Here is a 14924-nt window from a genome sequence, read left to right as displayed (position 1 = left end):
GGGGTGATGGGTGTCCCATTCCTGGAGACAACAAAGGTCAGGCTGAACCACCTGATCTAGTGTAGCTGTTGCTGTTCATTGCAGGGGAGTTGGAACAGATGACTTTTAAGAGTCCCAACTCAAATGATTCTATGAAGACTTAATTGCTACTGAACGGTATACAAATAGCATTTTTTCATTATATCACACAACTACTATTGCCCTATATGATTACAGGTCCTTAACAAATAGGTGTATACAAGAATGAGAGTAAGCCAGAACTTTCATAGAGCAAACTGATTCTTCATTACAGTTTTATCACTCACCATATAATGTTAATGAAGGCTAAAAGCTAAAGCTAGTACACAGGAGGTTTGTTTATTGCATTGTATGGACCAAAGAAGAATTTCCTGCATATGACACAGAAGGCAGAGTGCACAAAAATTCCACTGAAGTCTGCAGAGAGCATTGAACAGACCCTCTTCTGTATTAGCCTTTTTCTCGCATATCTGTGTTTTGAATTTTAACACAGCTGTGAAAGGAAGAAAAAAAAAGAAAGAAAGCAACACCAATAATCTTGCCAATTGGGCATTCAAATGTCAGACATGAAGGAAAGTTTGGTAAGGATATGATTTTGCTGTGGGCAGTGATCTTGTCCAGTGGTCAATGACATCACTCCCGGTGCTGCCTCCATTATTTTCCATAACAGGATTACTGTGATGACAGATTCTGTCCCAAAACTCCCAGGCAACTCTTTACATAAATGTTTGCAGAACAACAGCATCACACAAAATTTCCTCTATCTAGCAGCATTTGATGTTCTCTAATCCTTACCTTGGGAAAAGCAATCGAGAATCATATAGACTTGCTGTAATCACACTGGATGTCCTGTCCCATGGCTGAAACCATGAGTTAAGGAACCTGTACTGGACAGAGAAAGGGAAGAGAAAATAGGTTGTGTCTTTGCTCATCACTGAAGAAGGCAAGGATACTCCCAGGATTACACACCAAAGTCAGTTGCAGTTGCTCTCCATAGACTATTCTGGTGACTTAATGTGGCAGAATGAGAAGTAAAAAATAATAGAGAGAAAAAAAAAAAATCTACACTCTGATTAGAAAATTATTCAGTGGACAGAAAGATGTGACAGAAAACTAAAATTGTCTTTTACTTCCAGCTTTACAAATGCAGTATTATCTCCTCCAAAACGTGAACTATTGTTGACTGAGTACCAACAGAAGTGTTGGAATTCACAGCAATTGACATTTGGAAGGAAGACATCATTAAAAATTTAGTACCAGGATTTTCATACACTTTAACCAAATCTGACCAAGTAGAATTCTTATGTTCAAATAGTTTAGCCCACTTTTAACTTTGGCTATAAATTATACAATTAATATTTCTATTTTGTACAGAAACTTGGTCTTATTTCTATCTATTGTCAATTTCATTGTCTAATCCCATTTTCATGCTGTGTAAGTTAGAGGAATACTACAGAAACTAAATAGAAGAATAATACAGAAACTAAAAGCAAAGTGGTGGTTTTTGTCTTGACTTTTAACTGCAAGCAAAGTTCTGTACTAAGAGAAAAAGCATTACATTGCTGAGCATTAACGAGCATGTGCCTGCAAGTAAAAATAGTTTCACATCTTGGGTAGCTTGAGAAGCAGACAAATACCATGGCTGCCTTTTTCTTCTTCATGTCTTTGTATAATTGATCGTGAGCTAGGAACTTTGCATTCCAGGAGAAGCCTGGATTAAAAACCTAGACCAACAACAGTCAGCCATCAATCTTGAGGCCACCTATGGTATCTACAGCCATTTGTATCAGCCATTAGCTGTGTAGTAACTCTTAAGTCTCAGGCAAAGAGATCATCTTTCAAAGAGAACAAACACACAGAGGATATTCCCATTCATTCCTCCTATTCTGTTGCTAATTCCAGTGTATCACTCCCTCAACACTAGCAGTGAAATCTCATTCTCACTGCTTTGGTTGTATTTATATACCATATTAACTAAGCATCAGAGAAGAATTCAGTGTTCTTTTTCTGGTTGTAATTTCCTTCCAAGATTTAAATGTAGAATTTCCCAAACATTTTGGTTCAGACTAACAGCACATTCAGCAGACAATGATAATGACTCAGTTTTCAATTATACTTATTTCTCCTTACATAATTCCTGCAGTGCAAAGTGGCGCCAGTGACAGCAGTGTTAAATACGTACCCAGGACAAGGGCCATCCCTCACTGTCAAAGCACTGCAAAATAAGAGGTTAATTAACATCAAGGAGACAAAACTCTTGCATTCAAAAAGGCACCTCTGCATAAAATCTCTTTTTCTTCAGAAATGTAGAAGTTGTTCTTTCTGATGTTCTGAAAATACTGTGATACTAAATGCATGCCTTTTACTTAAAAAATTGCATTGAAGTCCTCCTCCTCCTGTTCAGGATTCCCCAGGATACTCCATTCTATGACTCCTTTTATCATAACAGATTACCTCTCCCAGCAAGACGATGTGTCCACAGACACATAATCCATATATCAAAAAATGGCAGAAGGGTTCACCACCACTCCCCTACAGACAGTTCTGTTTACACTCAGAAGCAGTCTTGTCAGTGGTTTCTGGCTGTGAAAGTCTAAGGTAGGACAGTAGAGCTCAGTCAGGATTTCTATTCCACTGGATGCACCGGTGATACAAAGACTGCTACATTTCCCATGCTGAAATTGCCACCTTCAGGTCAACCCATCAGAACTACCTCACCCACTGCAAATAGTTTATGTGTTTAGAATGTCAGCATGAAACATACATGGCTGACCATACTTCCTCATTACTCATATTACTCGAGATAATCTTCTTAGTTGTTTAGGTAACATTTTCCAATTGTTAACAGTTTCCCCATCAGAATTTCTGTTCCTGAAGGGCAACAATAGACCAGGGGAACTTCTGTTACTTTGGGACTTGCCATTAACTTCAGCACATTGTTGGGTTTTTTACTATTATTATTTTCAGATAACGTTTACAAGCTTTAGAACGTTCTTTCTTTTTTTAGGTACATTACACTGAAAAAATTCACAATCACGATTTCCAGGGAATATACGACGTGAATTATAATCACCTTAAAGTCTTACATTTAGCACACCCTGTTGAAACACTCCAGTACTAAATCAATAAAGTCAATAATGAAGATGTATTATGCTTTTCTCCTACACGTCAGTTTGTATTCTGTGGGCAGTTTCCTAAAGTACCTGAGAGATTTGGGAACATTGAACAGTCAGTGAGGCCCATAATTCTACAATTTGAAATTGAAATTTGCTATATTTCACTGCCTTTACTCCTATCACTGTACCACTTGAAACTGTCAATCTTCAGTATACTCATACACGTGTCCTGTAACAGCATGTGGCAATTACTCTTTACGCAAGAGGACAAAGAAGGAGCTTGTAACAGATCCATAGAAAACAGTGGTTGTTTTCATCTCTTTTTGCAGGAAGTGCCTAAATACTGCTGCGGAGTCAAGCCTAAGCAATCCAACACAAAGCACCCAGGAAGACACTGGCCATGCAGGGAGCAGGGCCTGGCTCTCACACCCACCACCTTGGCATTTCAAATTCATATTTCTTCCCTACAGACAAATCAATACCAAATCACACACTTCCAGTGAGACTCACACTACCTCACAGTTAACTGAGGCACAGACCAGCAATAAAACAAAATGCCTGAACCAATTTGATCAAGCCCATAAGAGATGTCACTTTTGAGATCAGGGAAGATTTGGTATCCAATCATGAGCCTGAGTCAAATCTTATAGAGTTCTCTTTAAATTCCTAGTCTGCCCAATTGTACCTTTGGCCAAAAACAGTAACACTAGAGTAAAAAGCTATTTGTTTTTTTATTTTTTTCTAACATGATTATGTTTATTACAGATTTATTTAAGAAACATACAGATTCTGTCTAGCTTTACTTTACAAGCATTACATAATAAGATATTAAGCATGGGTCCATCTGTGTTGTTAGGAATTTAAGTGTGCTCAACACTGACATACCATTGGCGTTTCACAGTTCTGTCTTTAAAATCATCATAATTTGAATTCAGAGCTCTGTGAAAAAGCTAAAAAAAAGAAATTAAGAGCTGGAAAATGACTTTTCTTTCCAGACTGTTCAGAGTACTGTACATTCATTGTACTTTTGAAGGCAGTGTGACTGGTGAAACTGGCAACTTTCCCATCCATAATGTCTTAGGGATGTTTATAGCACATGATATTTTAATTGCCTGATGACAAAGTTATTTGCAAAGATATCAGATTCACAATGTATTTGCTTCATATTTTCAACAAAAGCTATGAAGTCTGAATAACACTCAGGTCTGGGGATAAGCCCAAAAAAAAACCAATGTGAACATCACAAAAAAGTGTCTGTAATCCACCACTATTAAGGTGTTAGGGAACATACACACATCAGCTTAGGAGTTGCTAGGGATTCAAATTAGCCTGTAGCTATCCAGTTGCTATGGACAGGCATTGTGGTTGAAATCCGCAGTTCCTCAGAATTTTTAGGAAGTTTTAGACTTCTTAATTAGTTTGTACCTTATCTTTGACGTGCGAAGAGTAATTTCACTGAACTTTTCGCTTTATTTTTTGCCAGGCACACTTAGAAATGCATTGCAGGTAATAAAATGGTAAATTACAAGGCAATACAATGCATCTCGGAGTCCTGGGTTTGTTGATTTATCAATTATGTCTTGCTTAGGCATCCTGCTGAGGCATCCAAAGGAAAATCATCAAGGCACAAATATGATTTCTACCAACTGAAGACCTAACCTGTACAGAATCTTTCATAATGATTCACATTAGGAGAAAAGTGTGGACACCTCTCCTAAAACTGGGATTCTAGCAGAATTTTCTCACGGAAAAGGACGTACACTGGGGCTCCTTACCTTACTTAGAGATCATGTTCAGCACATGGCAGCCAGCCCTAACCTGTACCCGGTGTAGTATCTGTAGACACCTATCTGCAGTAGGTGTCATCATAATTTATCCCCTGATGGGACATCCTCTGACTGCCTTAATCTGTGGCCTCATTTATTGGCTCAGCAGTGCCTGTGACAAAACATGCACATATATTCTCCAGTGTATGTCACATCCTTACAAGAAGCGAAGGCAGCCAGACACCCTGAAATATGGAATGCGCATTAGCAACCAAGGTCCATAAAATTTCAAAGCCTGAGATCTTTTCACAGCCTGACAGATTTTCCCATATAGCTTTCCACGTTCCTAGTGTAACCCAATACAGGCAGTGCGGGCTGAATGATAAACAGAGACTCCTTCAGGAAGCCTTGGGAAAGCAGAGCCTCAGAGTGTTATACTTTCCTGTCACCATTCCACAGGTGACTGTTAAGGCTGCATATCCCATTTTTTTCACCTCAAGAGGCAGAAAAATAAATGAGAACAGAGTAGAAAAAATAAAAAACGTCTGTTAATGAGCTAATGCTGCCCTTGAACACCATCTCTTATGGAAAATAAAAATATTTTGTTGCTTTCCAATGTCAGAAAGAGAAAAAAAAAAAAAAAAAGAAAAAAGAAAAAAAGGAAAAAGAAAAAGAGAACCCACACTTCAGTAGATATACAACTCCATACTGTTTTTGCATTAGGTGCACCAGCCATTTCTATTGCAAAACGGGGTCAGTGATGTCTGCAAAACCATGAGAAACATGGAGACACATCTGCTTGACTCACTTCTATTTCTCCTGTTTACCAGTTAAAGCACGCTCTCAGATACAAAACATTTTTTTCCAACATACTCACCACCATTAGATATTCATTTTTGCCAGTCAGGAAGAAGAACCTTCAGGTCACAGTCCTAAAAATCTGCACCAGTTGAGGTGCAGATCCACAGCTGGTATGACAGCATCATTGCTGAGGTGCACTACCCACCGCCTTGCTGTGCTCACATCTATCATTCAGTGTCCGTGAACAACAGCAGCAATCATTGACAAATGTTGATGAGTCCCATTGTTTCTGCATAGAGGAATTCAATCTTTGTTTCATCCTCACTTTCATGTCAGACACCATTTTGTCAGACTGCTTCTCTGTAGCTATCCATCACACAGAAACAAAATGTAATGGAATAAGGGTGGGAAGGCTTAACCTCTACTGCCACACCACCAACATCTATCTCCAACATTGTGGGCAAACATCACAAAATAGGAGGCATTACTTTTGGAGCAGCCCTCATAAAATGTATGCTACAGTTAACGTATTTAAGTAATGCAACTTTAAAAAAAATATTTTTTATTAAAACATAAAAAAAAAAAAAAAAAGGAGCAACAAAACCATGAAATTATTGGGGTGTGTGACCTGGTTTTTGCAAACCTAGCAGAGCAGTCTGGTTCAATCTCAGTGGCTGAAATTCTTAGAGAGTTCTCAAGGTGTTCGTCACAGATTTTTGATGAAACTTTATGCCTGCTGTGCTTCATCCTTGAAAAAGTTGTTCACAAATGTACATACAGCCAAAAGCAGTGACATGAATAAGCCATGACTGTGAGGAGAGGGATATTTGTCTCTTGTAAGAGAAACCTTACAGAAGTCTGGTAAAGAGATGTGATCAGCTTTTGGATTGCAGCTTTAAATATTCCGTTTGAAATTTTGCAAATGACGTATTCACGTCAACTAAAAATGGAATCACAAGCCAAAAAATTGATTTTTTTTTGCAATCTTTAAACTGGTTCTCAAATTCCATTATCAAAACAAAAAGTACTGCTGCATATTTTTTTGCTGTTTGCAGAACTGTGTTTAGCCAGTGTACCAAAATCCATAAACCTACTTACCATAACTTGTGCTGGCACTGTACTGCACAGTGTGCCCTGGTTTCAGTGCAGAAGGAGTTAACAACACACCACTGTTTGGTCACTGCTGAGCGAGCACTGTTTCTGTTCCTTCATCCTTCACATGCTCATATAATTGAGGTCAAGCTGCTAAGTAGCCACCCCAAATTTCTCATCTCTGGTACAAACAAATATATATCAATACTCTATTTAATCTGGAAAATTATATTTCACACATTTTCACACACCCTTTCAGAACACATTTGAGTTTTCTCAGTTGCTTACCTCACAGTTTGGTTTGTGTAGAAAATAATTGCTTCTTGCATGCATAGCTGCTGCTTCTGTGTTGTTCTGCCACAAAATAACAAGGCTCAAGGGAAAGAAAGGCACTTCTCGGTCCTCTTCCCCTCTTAATAAATATGTAGATGTGTTGTAGTGGACAGGATAGTATAAAATACATTAATTAGTAAAATGCAAAGAAACAGTGACTACATCATACTATACTTTGGAAGCTACGAACTTTGCTATCACAGCAGCTCATCCAGCATAATCATATGTTTTCAGTGTAAGATACTGCAACAGAAATGGTATTAAATGTATTTTTTTTCCTTGTGCATATACCTACGCATGGCTCAACACAGAAGATCATCAGACAGCATCACACAGGCATTACTGTCACAAAAATTATTTTCGACATATTTAGGAGAGATCTCGCCACTCAACACTGGTCTTTGAGAAATCTTTAAGGTAATAAAAATAAATATTACCGTAGACTGGCCAAAGAATGTTACAGCTGTAAATGATATATAGGTTGTTGTGTACGCAGTTCTATAAGCAGTTTGTTTATTTGGGTCATTTTGTACTGCTGTTCTTATCAATAATATTACACTAATGCATGACAGAAACTGAATTTATAACTGATGTTCATGCACCTACAGTAAGTTCAGCTGCTTTTATGGTTGAGACCTACACTTGGAATAATTATACATTTTTGGAATCCAGCCTGAAACCTCAAAACTTTTCCTAAATTAAACTATGCTAATAAAAATCTCCAAGTCATCAGCACAGAAGCTGGACATAGTTGTAGCTGGAGGAAAAAGAAAAAGCATAATGAGGATAACTGGAGGGGGGATTAATTCCCCCAAGCACACTAGAAATGCGGTAACCATCTTGATCTTCAAATTAGATATTTCTTTTCTGTCTTATTGAAGAACTACAGTCATTCTTATGTAACTAAAGTAAAATGGAAAGCGAGCAATATCTGAAGTAATCCAGTACCTGAAATTTTCTTGTAATTCACAAGAGCCATGAAATTACCTCACGTTCCATTCAGATTGAAAAGTCATCTGCGGTCATAGAGGCCAACCAAAACACCACTTGCACACAATCTCCACCAGAGACAGCAAACTGCAGCACAGGTGATGTCACCACATGGAGCCTGGACTCCTAAACAAGGTCAACTGAGTGGCATATTGGCATTATTCTGAAAGAGAAGGACAAAACAAAATGGACACCCAAGGCTGGAGAGTAAGCTTTTGGAGTCTGAACAGCACCCTGCTCCTTTTGTGTTTGCAAACATAAAGAATTTGACATCTGTCCTGTCTCAGCAGAAGTCCAAGCAACCACCAAAGCAAGCAGTGAAGCACAGAAGTGCACTACATGCACAACAAAGAACAGATAAACTTAAGCAAACCAGAACAAACAGGTATTCCCTTAACTTCTTCGGGGAATGAAAAAAAAAAGAGATTTGTGTTATGAGAAAAAAAATGCACATATATGGCACCAAAAATTCCACAGTCTCTCCAATCCTCAAATTTCAGACCTCTGCCTTGCACTTTTTCATAGCTTTTGACCCACTTCCCCATAAGACTTAGCAACAAGCCTAACTGAGATCAGCAGTCATTTTTCCCTTCTCCTCCTTTTCCAGATGTGTAGCATTTTCCGTTGTACCCACACAAGCAATTTATTTTTTAAATAAAACAGTTAACGAACACTCTTCTCAAAGGGACACTAGGCAGCCCATTGTTATGGCCTCAGTGAAGAAGCAGAGATGGAAGCACCCATTACAAAATGCCATGAGTGAGTGTAGATATCACCAAAGTTAATGTAGAACGCCTCTTCACTTTATTTGAGCTAAGTCTTGAGATAAGTGCACCAGGCAGGTTTATTATTTACAAATATGTGGTGCCCAGATAACTACTTTTCATTCAATACGTTTGTGCAGTAGGAATTGCTTTGCCGTTACTGAAATGGGTACCACCACACTTAAAAGTTTCATAGACTCATATAACCATTAAGGTTGAAAAAGATTCCTAAGATACCTTGTCCAGCTGCCCATGCACAACTGATAACACCCACTAACCAAAACCTTCAGTGCTGCATCTCCACAGTTTCTGAACACCTCCAGAGATGGTGACTCCACCACCTTCTTGGGCAGCCTGTGCCATTGCACACCTCTCTTTCTGAGAATAAACATTTCCTAATACTCAATCTAAATCTCACCTGGTGCAACTTGAAACCATTCTGTCTCATCACTGTTACCTGGGAAAAGAGGCCAACCTTCATCTCTCCACACCTCCTCCTTTCAGGTCACTGTACAGGGCAATTAGATATTTGAAGCTTCCTCTCCTCCAAACATAAGCAATTTTCATTTAAAGCAATTTATTTCTCATTTTAGCTTTCATATATTGCCTGCAAGCTGAACATCTTTTGCTCCTCTGAAAACCTGCTTGTGTACCTGGAATTGTGAAACCAGCAATATTTGAACATCTGGATGCTGGAGGCTTGCTCAAGTTAATGCATGAAGTCAACAGAATGATTTGAATAGAATTCTGAACTCCACATGAGGATGTTGCCTGATTTTGGATCAGATGTCTAGAAAAGGTCAAATGCATGATCTAGGGTTCTGATGCTGCAGACTATAAAACAGAGCACTTTTAAAAGTAACCACACTTCCTGCACCAATGCTATTGCTGGTGCCTCTTCCTGTTGGTTGCTAATGGCAATTATACATGACACAAGGAACAGTGATGGGGAAAGACTGCACTCGCCTAAGGCATCTAACAGTGAATCCTACTGCACAGAATTTGAGAATTTCTCTGCACTGCACTGTAAATGCACACATGCAGTCTGGGCAGCAGTAATGAGGCTTTTTCCTTTATTCAAGTACAGTTGGCAGTGGATCCTACTCATGGTCAGTTGCCTGGCAACAAAACAAGTCTCTCTGGCTACAAAATAAATATTCCACACCAGAAATATTTGAGAAAACACTGTTTTTCCTAACTACATTCCATAGTACTTGGGCTACAGGGCTTCCCAGAATAGTATAAAATGTTAACAGGGTTAACACAAAGGACAACCTCCAATTAGATTACTGCTCTGAGAGACAACTATATGTCCCCCCCCCTCCCCCCCCACAGCACTCTTCATATCCTTAAAATAGTATGTTAGATCTACTGCATGGTCTAGAGCTCATGTAAGTACTTTAACTGCCTAGGAACAAATTAGCTAACTGGATCTTGCACCCTTTTCAGACTAGGTGTGGTGGGGGACATTTTGCAGCAACCGAAAATCTGGAAGTCGCTATATTCAGTCTGAGATGCATGCCAAAGAAAGCGTGTCTAAAGAAAGAACCAGTGGGTGCAGTCAAAATCAGATATATCATCAACTACCAGAGTCACAGAGCTATGCTACTAGATATATCTGCTCTAGGTTCAGTACAGAACATATTAAAGTCATATATGTTTGGGTAGTTTATAATCGGGACAGACATTTTTTCTTCATCCTTCCAACACAACACTGCCGAGTTCACAGACAGGAGATACTGGTTCTTCCTACCCTCTGAAAGCACTTGTCCCATTGTCTAATTCTAAATAATAAGGACAAAATCATATTTTCCAAATGCAAGGACCAGTAGAGTAGAATACTCCAGAAACAGCTCAGTAGTCCAGTTAGCTTTACACCATCCATCTTCCGTCATGACTTAGAGAGGATATCTAAGAAGAGATTAAGAACAGGACAGGCAAATCATGATACATTTTTAATATTCTCTTCAAGTTCCAACAGTCTGTAGCACAAGGATTTCCTGCACATACAGCTTCCAATAAAAGTTTCTACCATATATTCATATTAATGCAAAGATTTGGGAGGAGAAATATCTGTCCCTAGATCTTTTTAGTAACAATGCCCAAAGCTCGGCCTTATTTTTTTAATAACATAGATACAAAGAGAAAGATTATTCTTTTAAGAAGTCAAAGTGAGATTATCAGTCTCATGATAATTAAAAACACTGATGAAAAGCTCTAAAGCTAACAATTCTCCAAAGGGAGTAGCCAGAGTTTGTGGAAAACGGTGTATTAAGACAAGCAGGTTGCAGATTCAAACCATGCTTTAGGTATGGAACTTAGGCTCATTTGGATCTTTCCTACTAAGGGATTTAGACGTGTCTAATTATCTCAGGCCAACATACAATGCTAAAAATAACACCCAAGTTTACCTGAATTCTAGACTTGTATCAATTTAACACATTTCTCCCTTATTTTTATTCTTCTGCATAATCTCAGAGCACTTGCATTTCAGTATTGGAAGCTAGTCATCTATCACACACAAGCAAGAACAAGATCCAGAAACTAAGCAGTAAAAGATTTACCAGAACATTGTTCTCCCTTGAATAGCTTAGTCCAGTGGACATAATAAATGCCTGTTACAATCTTAGAAAGAAGCAGTTATTGATTTCTTACATGGCACAAGGGAAGAAAGAGTTACTTTTCCCTCCTTTTTGTTACATTTGGTTACAAAGTAGATTGCCTTTTTCCAAAGGATTCCCTGCTACATTCAGCAGACAAGATGAACAGTGCTTACTTAATGAGCTCTCATGTTTTCTCCATCATTGACGCTTGTTCCTCTGTGCAAGAATAATTCCTTCTTAAGCATCCTTCAACATCTATAAGTTTTGTAGATGCTGATTGAAGAAACCAAAGTACAAAAGAATTACTCTAATTGCAGCTGCAAATGCAAAGACCAGTAGGGTAGAATACTCCAGAATCAGACCACTAGTCCAGTTGACTCCGTCCTGTGTCCCATCACAACCAACAGGAGATATATAAGGAAAGATTAAGAATAGGACAGTATCTCACTTCAGATTCTCAGAATTTAAATTCTGAGTGTACAAATTTACTTGTAAAACCGGTATCCGTTAACTTGTCAAACTGAATTAATTTGCAGTAGCTATTTCTCAGCCCATAAGTAACTCATACCTAGATCTCCACGTAAGCAGACAACAAGCAAAAGAAAACATCTCTAGGTTTTTTCACTCACAGTTCAACAACAGGCAAAGACAGAACTAATTTTCTCACAACTCCCCTCAAACATTAGTTTTCCTAAAGCTATCACTCTCCATCTTTCTAGTACATTCAATATATTGCTGCTACAAGCTTCAATAACTGAGCATTACATCAATAAGCAAGCAAAAGAAGCTGTGGGAAAAGTATAGTTTTACGACTCTATCATAACACCCAGGGGACAGAATGACAATTATATATAACGCCTTAATTCTATCACTGTCTTAATCTCAGTATTTAACTTTGTTACATCCTGTTAAGGATGCAGCCTGGTAGATGCCCAGCATACAGGTCTATCCTGATACTTCTGTTTCAGTGGCAACACCAGAGCACACACATCCAGAGCACTTTATGCTGAAAGATCACTGGTAGATAGGACAGAGGAATTTTTGACAGTAATAATTATCTGATAACCAAAATAATATGAAACTCAAGTCCTAGGAATAATATCAATATTACAAAGGGAGATTGGTCCAACGTACATTTTATCCTGTTCTTATTCCATTGACAGTTCTCTAGTCTTCTTGTTCCAGGTCAAATCACTTTGGTCAGTAAACTTTAGCCTCCCAGGCTCAGACTTACCATTTATTTCAGCCTGCACTTCTGTCCCATCTGCTAGCCCAAACTCACCAAACTTCACCCAGTCAGTCTGCTACCTCAGCCTGGCGCTCAACAAATCCTTCACCTGCTTTTAAATAAGTTTTGCTTTCAGCCCCAATATGCAGCCTCAACATCCCTCTCCTCAGTAGCTGTTCCTATTTCAGCGTCATTTCCCATTCATTTCCATCTCTATTTGACATGCTTTTGCTCCTTAACAGGCCTGTACAAGCAGCTTCCTCCAGTTCCTTCCAAGCAGTTTAATACTTCTGCCCAAATCCCTTTGCCTGAACAGGCCTTGTTTCTCACCCACCAAGCCATTCTTGTTCATCCTTCATAATGCAGGCCAGCTCACCTTCCATCAAATATTCACAGCTCACTTTCCTCCTTTGCCTAAAACATCATTATAGTTGTGGCTTTTTTCCTGACAACTTCTTTATCCTTATTTCTCCAGATGAGACCTGGTCTTGTCCTCCTTGAATTTCAAGTACACATTCAGGTAATTTCCCTTAAGTGAAAAAGAGTTATATATATCCCTGACAAGGAAAAAAACAATTTGGCATTCCAGAATGGGACAACTACATCTTGTCAGAGAAAATACTGCCAGTACTTTTTTTTAAACAGAGGTAAAACAATGTATTTTTTCTTTAGCCTTGTTCTTGGAAGGTACTAAACTAAATTGTTCTGGCTGAAACTTTCTGAAGAGTGTTCAGCCCGAGGCAGACACCCAGTGCAACATGGAAAGTTTTAGCTTGAAAAGATATTTTGACAAAGCTGTGAACAGCTGAAAAAATGGCTTTAGGACTGGAAGTGCCTGGAAGCCTTGGTATTAGATGCTGTTATTAGCACCACCTGTAGAGAGGTGCCAAGCTGGAAGGTCACCCACTTTGGCATTAATAAAGCATAAAACAATCACATTTAATGGCTTTACTCCGGGTTTCTGCTAAAAGAACAGCAGTGAGACTGCTACTGTTGGATTGTCCTATAATCTGATGCTTTGTTCAATCTAGAGAGATTCTAACTGTATTTTACTATTTCCTAGAGCTGTGCCATAGAACACAAACAAAGGCATTAGCAAGTTACAAGATTTCCCCCCCAAACTGAGTCTGTGATGTGGCAGTTCTTTGTAGATGGTTAGCAAACAAAGCTACGAGGCCCCCATCAGTCCAGATTCCTTCTGTAAGAGCCAGCCTAATCGTATCCCTTCTTGGGTCTCCAGCTTCTCCACTCTGAAGCCTGCTGTAATGGACCTACCTAAAGTAATTAGACCACCTGTTGCATCGCCAGATCTATTTAAGGGACTCCTACTGGAGTTTGGTTTACACGGTTTGACAGTAATTGTTTAAGTGGATGCCATTGTAATGACACTGCAAAATAAAATTACAGACTTCATTTAATCAATAAATATGATTACTTACTCATCAGACTATGAGCTTATCAGTAATTAGTTCTCCATACCATAATGCAGTCCATAATGCCAACTTTGTGCACATTACAGAATGTCAAACAGAAATTACATTTGCAGATGACAGGATATTTACAATCAATTAAGCTTTTTACGGGTCAGAAAAATTCTGAGTCCTGGTGAGAAAAAAATGTATCACAAAGTATCAATTGTGGAACTTCAAAATGGCTATTTGGTTTGGGAGCAAATTTAGTTATGTGGTACTACTGGAACCAGGAACATGGTTTTCGTATATTTACACAGTACTAATAGGCAGCAAAGGAAATAGAATTTTGCTACTTCGTTTACTTCAGCAGCTTAATGCCAATCATTTTTCCTTCCAGAACTATACAACCTTGAGGATCATAACAAAGTGGGAAGGGCTGTTAGCATAAAATAGGAACACTCCTGTATAAAAATACATGCTGATTCATGCCTATATTCATACCCACAGAAAGTTCATAAATGCTCTACAACATTTAAAATTGACCCTGATAACCTGTAAAATAGACTTGAATTGATCTTAGAAGTAGAAATTCAGGTACCAGAAGTCATGATAATCTGCGGTAAGAAAAGAAAGATAATTAATTACTACTTACATACTAACTCACACTTTTGTTCAAACCAATGGCTTCAGTCAAAACAAAGCACAATCCTAGAAAAGTAAGAAACAGTTACAATAGTGCAGTAACAGTTCTGCATCCATTAGTCACGAACTTCAATGATTGCGGGGTTCTTTCTTAAACAT

The sequence above is a fragment of the Coturnix japonica genome, chromosome 5 (assembly GCF_054131305.1).
Source record: "Coturnix japonica strain WE chromosome 5, WE-NBRP24, whole genome shotgun sequence".
NCBI lineage: Eukaryota > Metazoa > Chordata > Aves > Galliformes > Phasianidae > Coturnix > Coturnix japonica.
This window is presented reverse-complemented; position numbering follows the sequence as displayed.